General features: G+C 38.0%; 1 protein-coding gene across 4 annotated transcripts in view; it reads right to left on the minus strand.

Annotated features, from left to right (window-relative positions):
* Nkain2 (sodium/potassium transporting ATPase interacting 2) overlaps positions 1–19,780 on the minus strand; it is a 1,138,750-nt gene that overhangs the window by 1,062,882 nt on the left and 56,088 nt on the right. The gene's annotated exons all lie outside the window — the stretch shown is intronic.

Raw genomic sequence — 19,780 nt, forward strand, 5'->3', positions numbered from 1 at the left:
ATGTTGTTGGCCATGGCTTTCTACATAACTCCCAAAACATACAGCCTATTGCTCCCCACCCCTTTTTCAATCCTCAGAAACAGAGTGTAAATCTCTATTACTGATGGCAGCATGCATTTCAGAAACAGGGCCCAGAGACCCGTGAGCTGGAACTGACCTGAATGACCCGTCTATGAGGACGAGGTACCAGAGGGGACCTTAAAAGCTTGTGAAGCAGAGAAGTAATCAAATGTGCTACTCAGCTATGATGCATATGAGCCAGATTACAGGCCAGCAAAGAAAAATCAAATAAAGCGATTTCTCCCTACCCAGGTTGTCTGTAGGGAAAATCACTTTAATAAAGAATTTCCATGCCATAGATTTACTCTATGGACTCCAAAAGCACGCACAGCCCTCTGAAATGACTCATTGCCTATTATTTGATAGAGTAAGATAGTCTGGTTTCTTGAACACCAAAGTACACTTGGTACACTTTAAAACGTAAAACTTTAGAAGCAGTCTCTTGCATAATGTCTTTCAAATGATTTTGAAATGACAAAACATGAATTTTTGTCCTTCCCTGACTCATTGTGTTCCCTTTGTTTCCTACATATTCAAGAGCATCTTTCCTTCCTTGCATTGTCCAAGTCACAGTTTTTGTGAACATAAAGTCAATGACTTGACAGATAATCCAGGAACCACATGATATGTGGGAGATGATCAAACCATCACATATAAAGCCATTTGACATTCTGAAGTTTACTTCCAAGAATTTTGACAGTTAAATTTAAATCCAGCTGAGAAATTATAATTGTAATTTTTGAAATGTTTAATATTATATAGAACATGTAAGATTTAAGTTTACACCATGTCTCAAATTTCAGAATCTGAATTAGTCATAAAAATAAGCACATTTGGGTCAGCATGATGGTTAAGGGTAAAAGACCTTGCTACTAACCCTGAGAACCTCAGTTCAATTTCCTACATCCACATGGTAGAAAAAAAAACAAACAAACACGATTTTTGAAAATTATCTTCTGACCTTCATACAGATGTATGGTATAGGTTTACACAAACCCATGCACACATACACACACATAAATAAATAATAAAAAGATATTTTAAATAAAAAGAATAAAAATAAAAACTGAGAAATATAGAGACTTTCATATAGCTTAATAGACTGTATAGGACACTAATCAGTAAAATACATACAATTCTGAAGTTGCATTTTCTTATAGATATCCCTAAAAATGAACTGAAATTAAAAACATGTCATATTTACTGTGACAATGGCCACTCTCAGCTGCTCCATCGTAGTATCGAATTCTCCAGTCCAATTACCTAAAATATAGCTCGACAATTGTTTAGACAGATTTGCAGCACAGGAAAAATTCTCATGTTGTATGCTAGTGACACAAAGTCCAGCATACTTTCATTGACAGCCAGGTTGAGCGATTTGCCATAGGGTATCATTTTGCTCCTGCAAGAGGTCAATCCTCTGATTGAACACCATCAAGCTTCCTTTTAGTTGAGCATTAATTCCTTTATGTACAACTAAGGCATGAGCTACATTGGCTAAATGATTATTCAGGGTCTGAGCAGTCTGCCCAGTATGACTAATGGCTAATGCCCTGGTGGTAGCTCCAACAGCCGTCAATGAGATGGTAGTAACAATGGTGGCTGTAGTTCCAAGATCCCTTTTCTGTCTGAAGAGAGTCATAGCGTGAGGGGCATCAATGGGCACAGGCACCCAGTGAGGCATGCGAGTAACCAGGGCATACCTAAATTTACTAGCATTCCAGCATTGGGCAAAAAAGCAAGTATCATTACCACAATTACTTGGCTCTATCTGGCTAATAATGAATAAAAATGGGGGATATAGACAAACAGGTGTGGGCTTATAGGAAATATTATGAGAAGCCTTAACCCCAAAATTCTACCAGAGTGGACGCAGGACTAGCCACAGGATTATCAACATGGATTGCTGCAGCCATGAATCATCTGAAGGAATGGGCGGGCATGGGAGTGTTAGCAGGCCTTCTGGTGTTGGTCTCCTTGGTTTGCCTGTGGTATATATGCAAGATTAGAGTCTCACAACAGTGTGATGCAGCCATGATCATTCAGGCCTTTACAGCCATTGAAGCAGGACATTCTCCCCAAGCATGGTTGGATACCATAAAAAGCTAAAATGATACGCTCAGGATGCAAGGCTAAGCACTGCACTCAGGGTCAGCCGCTTTGGACCCAGAGAAGAGCATGTCTGATTGCATGCGGGTTGATGCCCCAGGTCCCGCCTCTGAGAAAAAGGTATCGGACGGGTCTGATGCTCTTTGGGTGGATGACACCTAAATGAACATCTGTACAAAGTCCCAATTTATTTCTAATATCAGAGATCAGACCTCTACTCTTGCCTGATGCGTCTAAAACAAAAAGGGGGAACTGTAGAGAGCTGCGGAATGCTATGCCTTAAAGATGGAGCTGGTTTCCGCCTTCCACCTTCCCGATGGTGAGTGCTCTCTGTCACGAACAACTCCATATTCGGCTAAGGCCGAGGATCTGGCTTGCTTCCATGTATGTGGACCTATCTGCATTGCCCACGTGGCACGCCTGGGTTGGCTACCCAGAGGCTATTTAAGCTGTGGGCTGGCTTTCCCCAGGGTCCGAGGATTGTTCAATGTTCCTGAATAAACTGCATTAAAAAAAAAAAAAAACATGTCATATATACATAATTTCTAATAATAGCTTTTTGTTAACTTTTAATGACTTTCTGAAAACTTTTGCAATATTTATTGCTATGAAAGAATTAAAGAATCAGGATAAAGTTACCAAAATTTCTAAGTGAATGATTTCAAAAAATGATAAGGTGGTCATTTTCTACATTAATTTCTTAACAACACATATTATTCACACCAAGAAAATTTATTATATTTATTAACAACTTCAAGAGATTTAAAATAATATTTTTCTTTTTGTTTAAAAAATGTCTTAATTCATTTTTTTCTATAGAACAATATATTTGGCAAATATTTAAAAATCAGAGTAAATTGCAGAAGCATTTTTGGAGACCAAGTGACAATGAAAATACAGCAAAGTCTCAAAGCGGAAACAATGAGCAGGATGTTACCATGTAAAATTTTAATGATGAAAGATTGGTACTAATTGTTCTCTATAAACAACTGACTTCTAGAGGCTAGCTAAGCATCTGTGAGCTCACCTTTACTTCCAGAGACAAATAGATGTCTCTGTTTTAAATGTTGAATATATTCAAATATTTTATTTATATTACAGGTTTAAAACTTTCACTTAATTCAAGCTTGTTTTCACTCCTGGGCCATTGTACTTTCCATTCACTTTGTCCTGGATTTTCTTCTTTTAATTATTCACAGGTTCCCCTTCTCACTGAACTCAGGGTGCATTTATATGGCACTTTGCAGGAATTCCAAACTTTGACTACTCTGAATGCATCTGAATTTCCCTGCCTTCAGGTCTCTGAATGTGTTAGAAATTAGTTAATGGTATCTTTCTGGGAAAGAATATTGTTTCAACAAAAGCATTTTTCTGAGGAATCAGTGAGGGTGGAGAGGGGAAGGAGGGAGGGTGGGACTGAGAGGGAAGAAGTGATGACACTCCAACCAGGATGTAAAGACAATAAAAAATAAATTAATTTTTTACAAAAGCAATGACTTGGTTTTAGTCACTGCCCACAACTCCCATAACTGGAGAAATAACAGTAAAAAGAAAGAAAATCTTGATTAGTTTCTTTAGGTGTACAGATTAGTAGGTTTATCCTATATTATATGTCTATATGAGTGAGTATATATACCATGTATGTCTTTCTGCTTCTGGGATAGCTCACTCAGGATGATCCTTTCCAGATTCCACCATTTACCTGCAAATTTCGTGATTTCCTTGTTTTTCATTGCTGAGTAATATTCCATTGTGTAGATGTACCACAATTTTCTGTATCCATTCTTCAGTTGAGGACATCTGGTTTGTTTCCAGCTTCTGGCTATTACAAATAAAGTTGCTACAAACATGGTTGAGCAAATGTCCTTATTGTGCACTTGAGCCTCTTTTGGATATATGCGTAGGAGTGGTATAGCTGGATCTTGAGGAAGCGCTATTCCTTGTTGTCTGAGAAAGCGCCAGATTGAAATGCTCAATCCCCACTCCAAAAGGCAAAGAGGATAGACACCAGAAGAAGAAGAAAACAGGAAACAAGTTAGGAGCCTCCCACAAAGGGCCTCTGAAAGGCTCTGCCCTGCAGACTATCAAAGCAGATGTTGAGACTTATGGCCAAACTTTGGGCAGAATGCATAGAATCTTATGAAAGAACCGGGAAATAATAGTAAGATCTGGAGAGGACAGGAGGTCCACAAGGAGAGCAACAGAACCAAAAAATTTGAGCACAGGGGTCTTTCCTGAGACTCATACTCAACCGAGAATCATGCATGGTGATAACCTAGAACCCCTGCACAGATGTAGCCCATGGCAGTTCAGTGTCCAAGTGAGTTCCATAGTAATGGGAACATGGACTGCTTCCGACATGAACTGATTGGCCTGCAATTTGATCACCTCCCCATGAAGGGGGAGCAGCCTTACCAGGCTACAGAGGAAGACAATGCAGCCACTCCTGATGAGACCTAACAGAACTAGGATCAGAAGGAAGAAAAAGAAACCCTCCCCTACCAGTGGACTTGGAGAGGGGAGTGTGTGGAGAAGGGGGAGGAAGGGAGGGATTGGGAGGGGAGGAGGGAGGGAACTAGAGGGGGGATACAAAGTAAATAAATTTAATTTATTTAATAAATTTAAAAAAATAAAAAGAAAAAAGAGAAAGTCTATTGAATGAGTTAATGTTATATTTTAAAATCCATAGGTGGAAACATAGTTTGTTTACTTTAGAGACAAAAGGAGTTCAGAAAACTGAATTTTCCTTTGTGAAATATCTATATTGTCTTGGCTATTTACAATGTATCATTCTAACGCTGTATTCAATTGGTTTCATTGACTCTAATTTTTAAATTTTCTATTATGATTATTTATTACAATTTATTCAATTTGTATCCTGGCTGTGGCCCACTCCCTCATCTCCTCCCAATCCCACCCTCCTTTCTTCTTCCTCCCCTAGTCAACTGATAGGGGAGGTTTTCCTCCTCTTCTATTTGACCCTAGCCTATCAGATCTCATCAAGACTGGTTGCATTGTTTAGCTTCTTTAGGAGTATAGATTTTAGTATATTTACCCTATATTTTATGGCTAAGATCCACTTATGAGTGAGTATATACCATATGTGTCTTTCTGCTTCTGGGTTACCTCACTCAAGATGATCTTTTCTAGTTCCCACCATTTGCCTGCAAATTTCATGATTCCTTGTTTTTAATTGCTGAGTGGTATTGTGGTACATTTACATGTATCATAGACTGACCTGGCAATGACTATACTGTCCAGTCTGGTTGTGAGCTTACAATGTCCCTGCCTCTGCATTTCTAGTGATGTCATTTGTGGGTGACCTCACCTAACTCATGTTATCCAATATCAGCACTCATTCCATCCCAGGATCATTTTTTTTTTCAATGCAGTTTATTCAGGAACATTGAACAATCCTCGGACCCCGGGGAAAGCCAGCCCACAGCTTAAATAGCCTCTGGGTAGCCAACCCAGGCGTGCCACGGGGGCAATGCAGATAGGTCCACATACATGGAAGCAAGCCAGATCCTCGGCCTTAGCCAAATGTGGAGTTGTTCGTGACAGAGAGCACTCACCATCGGGAAGGTGGAAGGCGGAAACCAGCTCCATCTTTAAGGCATAGCATTCCGCAGCTCTCTACAGTTCCCCCTTTTTGTTTTAGACGCATCAGGCAAGAGTAGAGGTCTGATCTCTGATATTAGAAATAAATTGGGAGTTCTGCTCCTCACAATTCTGATCTTATACGATCTCTGGCATTTCCTAGAGAGATGAGCACACTATACATATACTCACTTTTAAAGATTTGCTCTGGATATTGTGAGCTCATAACCCCAGAATGCCACAACAGTCATAAGAAAAGGTGGAGACACATTGTGATGGAGTTATTAAATATTTGATTAACTATACACTGAACACCTGTTGCATGCTATACTGAATGTGCCCAGAAACTCAGTGTCATCAAACAATATGTGTTTATTTGATGAAGAATTTTATAATCAGAGGGGAGATATCAGATATATCACCAACTTAGTTCAGAAAGGGAAAAGAAACATATATTCTGTCATTTTTTTTTAAAAAGGTAGGGGTAACTGTATTTTGGAAGAAAATATTATAATGCCACAATGAAGCATGGCAAGTGAATAGGCTATCAGAGTGAGAATTACACACGGAAAGAACCACGTGACTGACAGCAGAGAAATGATGAGAATATAGGAATAAATTAAGTTCTATTCAGAAAATCACAAAATATAAATGGCAGAATACTAGGAAATGGACTGGAAAGTCATACTTTAATGGCACATATACGTTAAAAACAATACTTGACTCAAGAGGCAAAAACAAGCATTGGAAAAACAATGAGCAAGGTCATGGTGACAGTGCATGTAACCATTTAGGGTGCTGTGAATGAAGAAACAAAGGCACCAGGTAAACACTAGCATGGATCTGGAATAAGCTATTGGTGACCAAAATATGTAATAGCAATACATTTCAGGAGAGAAAACTGGATTCCTAAAGCATCGTCTGTATGAATGCTAGAGAAGATGCTAGAGACAGATGGCTGCTAGAGAGGGGCTTTTCAACGAAATCTCTAAAATAGTGAACTTTGGTAACGTGGGGAGTTGTTTGTAGGCAGGCTGGAAATGACATTTTGTGTTTTATTTCATTCTATCCTCACCCTACACAGGAATAAACAACCCTTCCATTTTACATGAGGAAATTAAGGCTAAGAGAAAAGAGGTAACTTGAGCAGCAGTCATGGATGAAATCTACAAAGGATCTACACGAAAGGTCTCAGATTACAATATAGCATCTAGAAAGACAGGGATGGAGGGTAATGGGGATGGTAGTAATAGTGATAACGAATGGGGACTGTTTTTATTTAAAAGTTGTAGCAAGATAAATATTCTTATGATTGACATTAGTTTATCATAAATGTGCATTTTTAATCTTCAATTTTTTCACGTTTTCTCCATATTTTAAAAACAAACTGTTAATTTTCAAGGTTATAGTCGAGGCACACTAGGTATTAGAACAAAAATAAAGGACAATTAAATCAGAGGAAAATGTAATAAGAACTATGACATGTGAGTATCACTCCTTTCCTGATTCATAAAGTGCAGAACAGATCAAAGGGAAGAAAGAGGTTACAACTCATATTCTGGACAGGCTCCTATGAATAAGGACAATGAAATTAATTCTTTGCATATTTCCTAGAAGATTAGCCAACAGAATTAGAGGGACAGCAAATGAGTATCAGGGATGTAGAGACCAAATCAGAAAACAGCCCGGTTGCCACATTGTAGTTTCTATGATGAAACGATGAGCCAGCCTTTAAAACTTCCTAACCTCTTCCACAACCCTACCTCCAGAGTTGTAAACTAGTGAGACGTCATATCGTTGTGCTTCATAAATTCTTTCCTGAACACATGAATAAAACATTTTACATTATTGACCTTTACAGGTTGAATTAATTTTGGACACACATACAATATAATATCAGACCCTGAACAGTTATTTATAAAGCTATGCTCCTGACCTCTAAGAAATACTATTAAAATGAAATAGACTCTCTCTTTATTTGTTTCTGGCTTCAGTTTACATTTGCTTTGCTTCTTTGGGTTATGATTTATTCAAAGTATTTATTAAAAGTAGACAGAAGACTTACAGGCTCTGGTGGTAATTGTGAACTGAGTATGTGTATGAAAATCGTCATCTGTCGGGACTAATTTAATAGGCACAAGAGGAGACAGGATGCTTGAAGAAAATAGATCTGGGAATCTGTCAGGAAAGATCCACAATTACTTCTGTAGGTCTCCCTGCCCTGCACCACACACCTCTGGACATACCTAGCTAACCGTGCCGGTGCCAAGAGCCACACTGCAGGCACCCTGAAAGTGCTAGCTCTTATATGTAAAACGTCACCCGAAAATGACAATCGTAGTGGACACAGTGTTGGGTGGGTAGAGAGGTGGAATGGATCGGAAAGGAATTGAATGGGGTGGAGAATATGAACAAATTGTTTGCATGACATTCTCAGTGATTTAATAAAAATTTTGGTAAAAAGTAATGAAAGTTTTAATGCAATGATGCAAGTGGTTTTCAGTCAAATATGCTGACGATTTTGGGGTATTTATTTTCATAAAAATTTTGCAGGATGAAGACATGATGACAGACATGTTTTTGTTAGTATGAATGTAGCTCTAGCTCAGTTCATGAGTATGGAAATATTCTGTTGATGTTTGGTGATATTCTAGGAACTAAATACCTTCTTGTTATCAACCCGTATTAATACGCTTCTAGACAATATGCTTCCGAACAGATATAGATAAAAGTATTACTTAGGATTAAACTCCTAAAACCATTAATCCATCTATTTTAGCATCTCAGGTCCTCAGAGCCCATTGCTTTCCAGAACTTGCTTTACTGACCTCATTCACCTCCATAAGCCCAAGTCTTCACCAATCTGATATAATTTCTTGCTCACTGTTTTCATACAGTGGCTCAATGGGGCCCTAAGTTTGACCTACTTGGTCAGACTTGAAGGTCTTTAGCCTTGATTCTTGACCAAGCTCTGCCTCTAGAAAGAGAAGTCTTTGGAGAGATTAAGTGCAACTTACTTCAAAGAAAACTAGCCTGGATTGCTCTATAACTCTGTTCTCCAGTCCCATGATAGAAAAACTACCCCCTTACATATTATTGCCTGGAATTACTTGTTCTGTGAAACAGATTTAAAATCTAAAAGAGATTGCCAGGGAAGACTGCTGAGCACAATAGTATGTGGAAATACATTTAAATTCCTTTCTTCTTGGGAGAGTATAGTGTGCTTTCTCAGTTTCATGTCTCCTGATACACACTCCAAACTGCATGCGAAACCATACATTCACACTCTCTATCCCAGCCATCAGTCAAAGTTGCCATGTCCTTGTTTACAAAGTTAGCTTTGTCATGGCAATAATCTCTGTCATTCTCACTCAGCAAATACAATACTCCTAACACAGGGACAACTGACTCTATTTGAGAGAGGTGAAATAAAAGAATAAAAGCTGATGTTTGATCTTGTGGCCCACTGTGGTAGCGAAAGAATACAACCAAAAGCTCTATGCTTTCACACCTGTGGTCTTTTAAGAAACTTGTTACTTAAATAGATCTTTAGTTAAGTATGTTTAACCTCCAGACAAAGCTAGATCATTGATGTCTGAACAAAAAGGTCTTCTCATATAAAATGGCATTATAAGGTCTCATGAGGTAAGACAATGCACTCTCTTTTAATATGAAAATTTAGCCATTTAGTCTTTGGAAAACTTGAAACAATTTGAAATGATCATTACTGAGTAAATGCAATCTTTAAGAACAACACATATTTTTAAACTTATGCTAGTATGAACCGCGAGGAGGTTTTTATGGTTGTTGTATTCTGTAATTGCAACTGTGCATGCTTATAGCTCCTTTGGCATAATTATGGGCTGACAAGCAAAATAATACACAGATCAAAAGGTCCCTGGATTCATGCCAAAAATTATCACTTGTGCAAGCCAATAAATCTCTCAATCATGAGTTCATGTAATGTGGTCATATTAATGGCATACATTTCCTCTTTACAGAGCCCTGCTGAACTCCAGTTATGCCCCATATGCTAGACAGTATATGCAAATATGTGCTGGGCACTTTCCTAGCCTGAAATTATATAGTTTTCCTAAATATTTATTATAGCCCATTAAACTCCTCCAACAAATACAAAGATTGAAAACATTATATTTCACTCAAAAGAATATGGATAATCATACTAAAATCTGTACTCCTAAAGAAGAAGCTAAGCAAGAAGGAGGACTCTGGGTAAGATGCTCAATCTTCATTCAGAGAGACAAATGGGATAGACATCAGAAGAAGGGGAAAATAAGGAACAAGACAGGAGCCTACTACAGAGGGCCTCTGAAAGACTCTACCCAGAAGGGTATTAAAGCAGATACTGAGACTCATAGCCAAACTTTGAGCAGAGTACAGGGAATCTTATGAAAGAAGGGGAAGATAGAAAGACCTAGAAGGGTCTAGAGCTCCACAAGGAGAACAAAAGAACCAAGAAATATGGGCTTAGGGGTCTTTTCTGAGACTGATACTCCAACCAAGGACCATTTGTGGACATAACCTGGACCCCCTGCACAGAGGTAGCCCATGGCAGCTCAGTCTCCAAATAGGCTCCCTAATAAGGGGAGCAGGAGCTGTCTCTGACATGAACTCAGTTGCTGGCTCTTTGATCACCCCCCCCCCCGAGGGGGCAGCAGCCTTATCAGGCCACAGAGGAAGGCTATAAAAGACAGTTCTGATGAGACCTGGTAGGGTAGGGTCAGATGGAAGGGGATGAGGTCCTCCCCTATCAGTGGACTGGGGAAGGGGCATGGGAGGAGATGAGAGAGGGAAGGAGGAAGGAAGGGATTGGGAGGGAACAAGGGTGAGGGTACAGCTGGGATACAAAGTGAATAAATTGCAGTAAGTAAAACATGATATTAAAAAAATACAAAAAAGAATAAAAGTATTGTAAATAAGAGAGTAAACCTTTATACAACAGTTACCATGAGAAAAAGAAAGCCAGAAGCTTCACTGGTCACTTTTATTTTGTTTGCTTGCTTTCTCGATTATATCACGCAAAGTTCTCCTATAGCCTATGTGGCAAACCAGAATGAGGAAGAATGACACTGAAAGATGTTGCCTCAATCACCTCAGGGCTGACAAGGTGGAGAACAGCTGCAACTCCCTGAATTTCCATGGTGCTGTCTTGAAGTCAGCAATCTTTGTGCTGGACAGGTAAAGGGTGTTGGATGTACAGATTGCTGGTGAACACCCGGAAAAGCTATAATTCTTCCAACTCATCCAGTGTCTGTTCAAATTGCTAAAGGAGCCCCAACTCAAGTTTCTGTTTATTCAAGTCAACTCAAATGCTTTTTATTATTAAAAAACAAAAAAAAAAACAAAAAAAAACCCTGACATTCTTATTGACTCCATAATTTACAGTAAACCCATGAAAATCAGAAACTTACTTGCCAATGGCTACCCTTGATAATTTTAAGGATGTTGAATTATAGCCTCAAAGGTCACCTTATTAAATAAGGCAGGATAGAAATAAACATAAAAACTTTATTAAAAAATTCTCATCAGTAATATAAGACTGAGTGTTAACCATGATTGAACTTCTCATTTTATTATCAGGCTGTGTTAACAATAATATTTTTAACATATCTGTGTTACAAGGATTGTAGGATCAAACTGTTTTGGGGGAAACATCTTTAATGCACAAATACTCATTAGTCCTTCAACTTTGGAAGTAACTGAGAGAATAAACGAAACAAGCAATATATATTCCACAACTCATTATGACAATTAAAAAAAAATCAAGGATATAGGCTTTACATTAACAACAATTCCTAATCCAGTAAGTCTAAATAACAGGTCATAAGGGATTAAAAAATCTTGAAATATATTATGGAAGCTTACAATGCCCTTCATTGAAAACCTTCAAAATGATGTAACCCTGATAATTGCTTAAAAAAATGAATTTACACCCTGCAGGGTAGAAGTAATAAGGCCAAACTATAATTCCTCAAAACACAGCCATCATGTTGATAGCCCCACCATAAGTCTAAACGATGCAATTAATTCTCTGGCATTTATGCAAGTTTTCTACGGTGAATCCATGTGAACTGAGACATCATCAGGCTGTATTTATGTGCTGGGTACACAAATAGCCTTGTCACTCACAAACTGCCTCCTTAATGCAAAAACACCAACGTATCTGTCTCATTTACATTATCCTCAGACATGGCACGTGCTGCACATAAGGGTGGCTGACAGGAGATTTCAGTAATGGTGGTTGCCCTGCAACAGCCTGGCAACACGGGTTAGTGGCAAATGCGGTATTCTGACAAGTATGAAGACACCCAACCACAAAGAATCGGTGCTAGATAATTCCGTTCTCACACATCATTTCTGGGTCAATTTGCAATAGCCGGAGCCCTCTAAAATTGACATGCATATTCAAAGACAAGTTTTTAAGTGTTTGCTATTTAAATTAGTTTCCAGAGTCATCAGGAAATGTGATGTCACCTTGGCAGCATTTCGTATGTGCCACCATGTCTCTAAATGTCAGACTTGAAACATCCAAGAATATTTCACAATGTTTCCCTCAGCCATATGTATTGTGATAGAATAATATTTGTTCACAGTATTTTAATTTGCATGGATTAGACATGCAACATCATTAGGAAAATTCATACATACAGCAAAGTGAAAACTTGATAAATGAGGATCTTGGACTTAAAGCAAAATTCTCACAATATATTACATTTTCATATAGAAGTGAATGCACAGGTGTCACTTCTTTGAATAATATTTGATGGCTTCCCAAACTCAACAAGCCATCTCACTTCCGTTATAGCAATGCTATAGCGGCTTTAGGCTAGCAGTTGTTCTAAAGGAAGAGGAGGAGGGATGGTCTCCCACAGCATTTTGAGAGAAGAAAATACCACATTCATTCCATGTTCATTAACAACCCTTGTTAGAAGATTTCTGTTATGAATCCCATCATATCTCTAATGCCTATATTAAACTTTTCACATGCTTCTGTATACAGGAAAGGAGATCATGCATACAGTGTTCAGGGCTACCTGAAATTTCAGACATCAGCTGCAGCTATACTCCAAAGGTACAAGAATACAACCATAAGAACTTTCTGGACAGACCTGAGCTCTTTGTGCTAAAAGAGTATAGAAAACAGATTTGGACCAATTATTTTTTTAATTCCTTATTAATTACACATTATTTACTTTGTATCCCCCCTGTGGTTCCCTCCTTCCTCCTGTCCCAATCCTTCCCTTCCTCCCCCCTCTGCATGAATGCCCATCCCCAAGTCCACTGATACGGGAGGACTTCTTTTCCTTCCTTCTGATCCTAGTCAATTAGGTCTTATCAGGAGTAACTGCATTGTCTTCTTCTGTGGCCTGGTAAGGCTGCTCCCCTCTCAGGGGGAGGTAATTAAAGAGCAGGCCAATCAGTTCATGTCAGAGACAGTCCCTGTTCCCATTACTTTGTAACCCACTTGGATACTAAACTGTCATGGGCTACATCTGTGCAAGGTTCTTAGGTTATCTCCATGCATGGTCCTTGGTTGGAATATCAGTCTCAGGAAAGACCCCCGTGCTCAGATTTTTTGGTTCTGTTGCTCTCGTTTTGGAGTTCCTGTCCTCTCCAGATCTTACTGTTTCCCACTTTCATAAGATTCCCTGCATTCTGCCCAAAGGTTGGCCATAAGTCTCAGCATCTGCATTGATAGTCTGCAGAGCAGAGCCTTTCAGAGGCTGGACCAATTACTAAAGAAAGAATAGTCACTACAGTTCTTCTGGAGTCCAGTAAAGATCCAGAAGTATCTAAATAATGACCTTACTATCATACCATTAAAAAACCTTAAGAAATGTATATATCATATAGAGCTTTGCCTAGGCACTCTGACTTTCAGGAGGTTTCAGTTAGGCTCATAAAGTCCAAGCTCTCTTCTGTCACATGGAAAGTATGGTCACTAATGACTTTCCAAGGTTAATTGCCAGTGCCTGGCAACATACAGTACTCCAGTGCATTAATTTTTATTAACTACTAATACAATTGTTAATATTTTTACTACCATAAAAGCATTTTCATAGGAAAAAAAATCTTCATTTCTAATGAAAAGCTAAGCAGTGCTGTGGTGATACGCTCCTTCTACAGAGAAGATAAAGCCAGACAATTTGGCATGCAACATATGTTCTAAAACTGTACAAGCTACCAAAGGCGATAGAAAAGCAGATGAGAGCATTTTAAAAATTAAAATGCCTTTTGATTGCTCTGCATTATGTCCTGTGTTGCAAAGAGGTACTGTCAGCCCTGGCATCTTTATAAATGATGGATTCTGTACAGCATAAGATGGCATGGAAAAGTACATTTCAAATATTGTTTTGAAAGCATTGATTCCCATACATCTTTGAAATTAAATTCTCCTCATGATTCAACTTTAAACCTCTTAACCTTACTCTAAGAGGAAAACAGGAAAGGAAAAGAAAAACTCCTCTACAGTCTAGCCAAACATAAACAGCAAAGACGCAGGAGAAATCTCATGAGTTAATTATTTTATGAGTTTGATGTTTCTCTATTGAATACATTCCTTTTCTCCTCTTTCCAAGTGCTCAGGTGTCTCTTGTGTTCCTTTTTGTTTGTTTGTTCCTTTTTCTTTTTTTGTTATGTTTGTGAAAACACAATGAAAAGGCTAGTGTTTTAAGACGGGTGATATGTTTCTATTTATCTGATAATGCATTAGCCAAGATTTCATTACAGCATAATAAATGTGTGTAGAATGAATGAGTGGAATGTCAGATGCTAATTCTCTGCTCTCCTTTTTATTAATATTAAGTTTGCCATAGGTTTTAATCTTCTTTGTGACCACTTTACCTGAGAAATATTGAACAATTTTTACTCAGATTATTTTATTATGTACATTGCTCACAGGCAGAAAATACCGCTGAGTCTTTCCATCATAGACTTGTGAATTATGTATAAAACCAGCACTGAATTGTATTGAACTTTGATGCTCAGGCCTTTATATTTAGGAAGCTAAGAATGAAGAAAGATGTTTCTTCACGGGGCTAATTACTAAACTCCCACTGTCATAGAAGTCATTTTTCCCCAAAGAAAAGCCAGCCAGTTCAAGGAAACTGATCAAAAGAAAATGTTTGCCCTTCACTCTAAAGCACATAGCTTATTATACTGTGGTGCACAGTGTAAAAGACTGAGGGTCATGAATTAATCACGGTTCTTATTTAGGATATATCAAAAATGAAACTCAAAATGATAACAATATCAGACTTGAAAATATCTGAAGTAATTATTGTAAATCTCAGGGATAATATGGCTTGCTTAAAAGTTTAATTACTGCTACATAACAGGAGATAGTTGATGTATTTTCGCTTGATTCCAAAATATTGTATGGAGTGCAACCTCTGCTCTACACACCACATGCTTTCAAGAATTTAGTTACCCTAAAATTTTAGGGACAATGGAATCTTTAAAGACACTAGAAGAGTTGAATTAAAAGATAAATGAAATGACATACTGTCTGTCCATCTGAGCCCTGTCTATTTCATGTCATACATGTACCTTTTGGTTTATGTTGCCATAGGTTAAACAGTATCCTCTTCTGTATACATTACTGACACTGTTAATTTATGCGTATGCATGAACTTGTAGTTTGATTTCATGTCTTGGCATTGTGGTAACTGTGCCGCAGTGATCATGAAACTACAGAGATTTCTTTGACTTTGTGATTTTATTTCCTTTGGACATATTCCCAGCAGTGGGATTGCTGCTTCATATGGTGTCTCTATTTAAAGTGCTCGAGGAATCGACAAATGTTTTTCATAATGGCTCTTTGAATTTATACTTTGAGTAGCAGTGTAATAAATTTACCTTTTCCCTATGTCCAATCTAACATTTATTATCTATCTTTTTGATAAGAATCATACTAAGGGGGATGGGCTTATCTCTGTTGTCATGTGGGTTTACATGTCTATGATGGAACAGTGTTTTACAAAATTGAAGGCTACCTGCATGCTTCACTTTAAGAAACATCTATTCAAATCCTTTACTCATTTTTAAATCAAGTGTGTATGTGTGTGTGTGATTGTGCATGTGTGCACACATGAACATATTCTTCTTTGGTTAGCCATTAATGCACTATCACATGTATGCTAGCGAAATATTCCCCCCAACTGAGATCTATTTCACTCTGCTCATTCCTTACTTCAAATACAGATGTTTTGAGAGGTTTGTTTATGTTGTTGTTTGATGTAATCTAACTGGACTTTTTTCTCTCTTGTTGCCTGTGCTTTGGGGAAATATCAAAAAGTCATTAACAATCCCAGTGCTGTTGGAGGTTGGTCTGATGCATGTTACTGGCCCTCAAGATCTGATTAAACCTAACTTGTTTTGTAAACCTGCCTAAGACATGCCTGATTGGTTAATTAAATGGCCTATACCTGGGCAGGGCAGAACAGGGTAGGAGTGGCTAAGGTTTCCAGGGTTAGAGAGGGAAGGAGAATCACTGAAGACAGACAGATAGACAGAAAGAGAGGAGGAGGGAGGACATCAGTAGGAATCAATGTGGAGAACCACAAAAAGCATGTGAGCTGAGAGGAAGGACTTCAATAAGGGCATGCAAAGACCCAGATGAAGAATACAAGAAAATTCCATGGGTTTATGGGTGAAGGTAGACCAGATGAGGAGGATTAAGGTGAATGGCATTAATTGGATGGGGGCTGGGAGATGGATGGTGAGGCAGTGTAGGTGAAATATCTGCCTGGCCCAAAGTAAATAATATAAAACTAACAGGCATCTGTGTATTATTTGATTGATAGCAGGTTAGATAATACCACTGTGACAACCATAGGGCTAATAATAAAGATTAGATAGCCCAGCACTCATTATTTTCTACAACACAGGGCCATGGAGCTTTTCCTCTGTGATTTCTTCTAATTACTTTACAATATCAAGATGTACATATAAATTCTTAACCCATTTTGACTTTATTTCTGGTATGTTATATTAAAAGAGTTAGGTTTCTACATATGTTCCTTATGTTGTCTTAACAGTAGTAATTAAAGAGAGAGCACAACGTTATGGCAGGTGCATACATATGGAATGTCTAAATTAAAGAAATAAGCACACACATTATGTAGAAATGTTTTTTTTTAATACAGGAAATCTTAAAGTCAACTCTTTCAATCAATAACAAATAGTTCATGATCTTATTCTATCATCTTAGACGGTGAATCCATGCAAGAGTCCTTCTACTCTGCCTCTGTGAGTTGGGCCTCTTCATGGTTGTTGGTCAAAGTTTTAGAGTTTTCAGTTTGATAGGAGGCATGAGCTCAAGGTAACTAACTGTTCTCCAGCCAATTATTATAGTTGATGACAGTACACTGTAGCTCTTCAAAGCTGCTCAAAGAGATCTTAAATACTTATAATAAAGAGATAAGTATGTGAAGTAATGAATATGTTAATATCTCAACTTAGCTGTTTCTCAAGGTATACACGTTTCAATACAACATGTTGTAAATGACAGCGATATGTGTGTATTTCATGTATCCGTTTAAATTGGTCAAAGAAAAAAAATATATATCATAAGGTAATTTATAATACATGTTATTTAATTTGTGAATTTAAAATTTAGGTAAGATTTTGGAATGTAAACATGTGAGAAGTAAACTCTTGGAAAAGAGAATTCTACTTAAATACAATGGGATTATTACCTCAAGGAAGAGTTCGGGCCACCAAGCACTTAAAGGCTGTTCCTACCTTGAACATGAACATAGCGTCCCTTGGTTATTCACTGTTTTGATTTTAACTACCCCATCACTCTCTGAGGATGTTAATTTTTACACTACAACACTAATCTTAAGCTTAGAAAAGAAAGTATTTCATGTTAGGAACCTCGAAGGGCTATTATCAGCAATTATCCTCTTCAATACAAATAATGAGATTTAGTCCATTCTGTGTGATCTTAAGTCAGAGCCCATGGAACAATTTCTGTTCTCAAACTGCTAATGTCTGATCCTCTGACAATGTTCAGTGTGATGTACAGGAAGCGGCTGGGATTACAGCCTCAGACAGCATCGCCAGGGCACATGTTATGTAGTTTAATGTTCAGTCCCATCACACATATGGAATATATTTTAACAAAAAGAATGCACAGAATGTGAAGTTAAAAGTAAAATACTGAATTGTCTATACAGTCAGTGTATAAATACTTATGAAGTCACCACTTTTATGATATTGAATGAGGTGTTGTAAAAATTTAGGAATAGGAAATGAAATAACATACTTGCTTTCAAGAAGTCTCTAACACAAGAAGAAATTCAATAGGAAGCTAGAAGAATGTTGCATTTCTGCCCTTGGATCCTTCTGCCAGCTTCCTGCATGTGAGATCCAGGTACACTCACTCCCGACATCAGCTTCAGCAATTCCTCATTCTGAGTTTGCCCACTGACTGACGGAACTGCTGGGAAAATGGTCCCAGGGAATATGTATCAGGTCTCCGCCCAGCCTTCACTCAATGGCCATGAGATAGAAATATATGAATCCATTTGAGTCTCCTCGTTGCCCTCCTGGGTGGGGTGTCACTCGTCACAATTACATGGCAAGGCTCAGTAGTGTTAGACCCACATCTTGCTTGTTTGACTACTTTAGGGAGATCCTAACCCATCACTTCCACAAGAGTCCTGTTGCAGAGTCAGCTTTAAGACACAGTAAGCTACAACTAGTATCTGTTCTAAAGAAACTACACCGCTGAAAAGTAATACAATAAATAAGGTACTGTTCCTAGAAATTACAGAGAGGGGAGAAGAAAAGAGAACCTGAAGTGTTGGAGTTCATTTTAAGTGTAAATGAACAACCATAGCAAAGTTTAGGGTTAAAACTGGATTTCTAGAACCTTGAAAGAACCTGAATGTAAAACAAAATTTTAATTTTTAATAATATTTTTATTCATTACAATTTATTCACTTTGTGTCCCAACTGTAGCCCCCACCCCCATCCCCTCCCAATCCCATCCTCTCTCCCTCCCATCCTCTCCCATGCCCCTTCCCCAGTCCACTGTTAGGGCTAACAAAATTTTAAATGTAATAACATCATATTTTTTAGAGAATAGAAGAATATGGAAAAGTTCCAAGTAGACATACAACCTTAAAATCTTAACATATGTTTGGCAGTATTTCATGCTGCCAAACATGATCTGAGTTCAATCCGCAGGAGCCACATGGTGAAAAGGGAAAACTGACACCCACAAGTTGTCCTCTGACCTCCACCCATGCACCACACACACAGTCGCATGCAGAAATAAATAAGTGTATTTTTAAATTAAAGATTAATTATGTAATTCAGAATAAATGTCACTATATTCCTGTGTTTATAAAGAAAGGGGATATCATTAATCCTAAAAGATATGCTGTACTGTTTAGTCCTGTCTTCCTAAGTATGAAATGTATCAAAGAAAAGCCAACACCTACCAACATTTCTGTCCATTGTAAAATGCAGATGCCCTGTGAAAGGTAGCTCACATCCCTGGATTCCATTCCATTATTTCCAACCTTTTAAATCGGTGGTTTTCAACCTTCCTAATGCTGCAACCCTTTTTTTACATTTCCTCATGTTGTGGTGAACCCCAACCATAAAATTATTTTCATTGCTGCTTCATGCCTGTAATTTTGCTACTTTTATGAATGGTAATGTAAATCTTTTTGGATATAAAAGTCTGCCGAAGGAATCACGACCCACATGTTGAAAACTGCTGCTTTAAATAAGGTAAAGCTGTATACAATTACACATTTCCACATTATGTATCTTCTCATCCTCACTACCCTTCTTATGGGTGTGGTTCGTTATCAGTCTGATGTGTAGATCCCCAGTACAGATTTATCCATCATTTCTCATTTCTAACCACAAAATGACAGCAATAGTTTTTGAGCACTGATGCATATAGTTTCATAACCACATACCATACTCCCCAGGGCATTATTTTCACCTTCATCTAGTGATGCTCAAT

The sequence above is a fragment of the Meriones unguiculatus genome, chromosome 20, assembly GCF_030254825.1.
Source record: "Meriones unguiculatus strain TT.TT164.6M chromosome 20, Bangor_MerUng_6.1, whole genome shotgun sequence".
NCBI lineage: Eukaryota > Metazoa > Chordata > Mammalia > Rodentia > Muridae > Meriones > Meriones unguiculatus.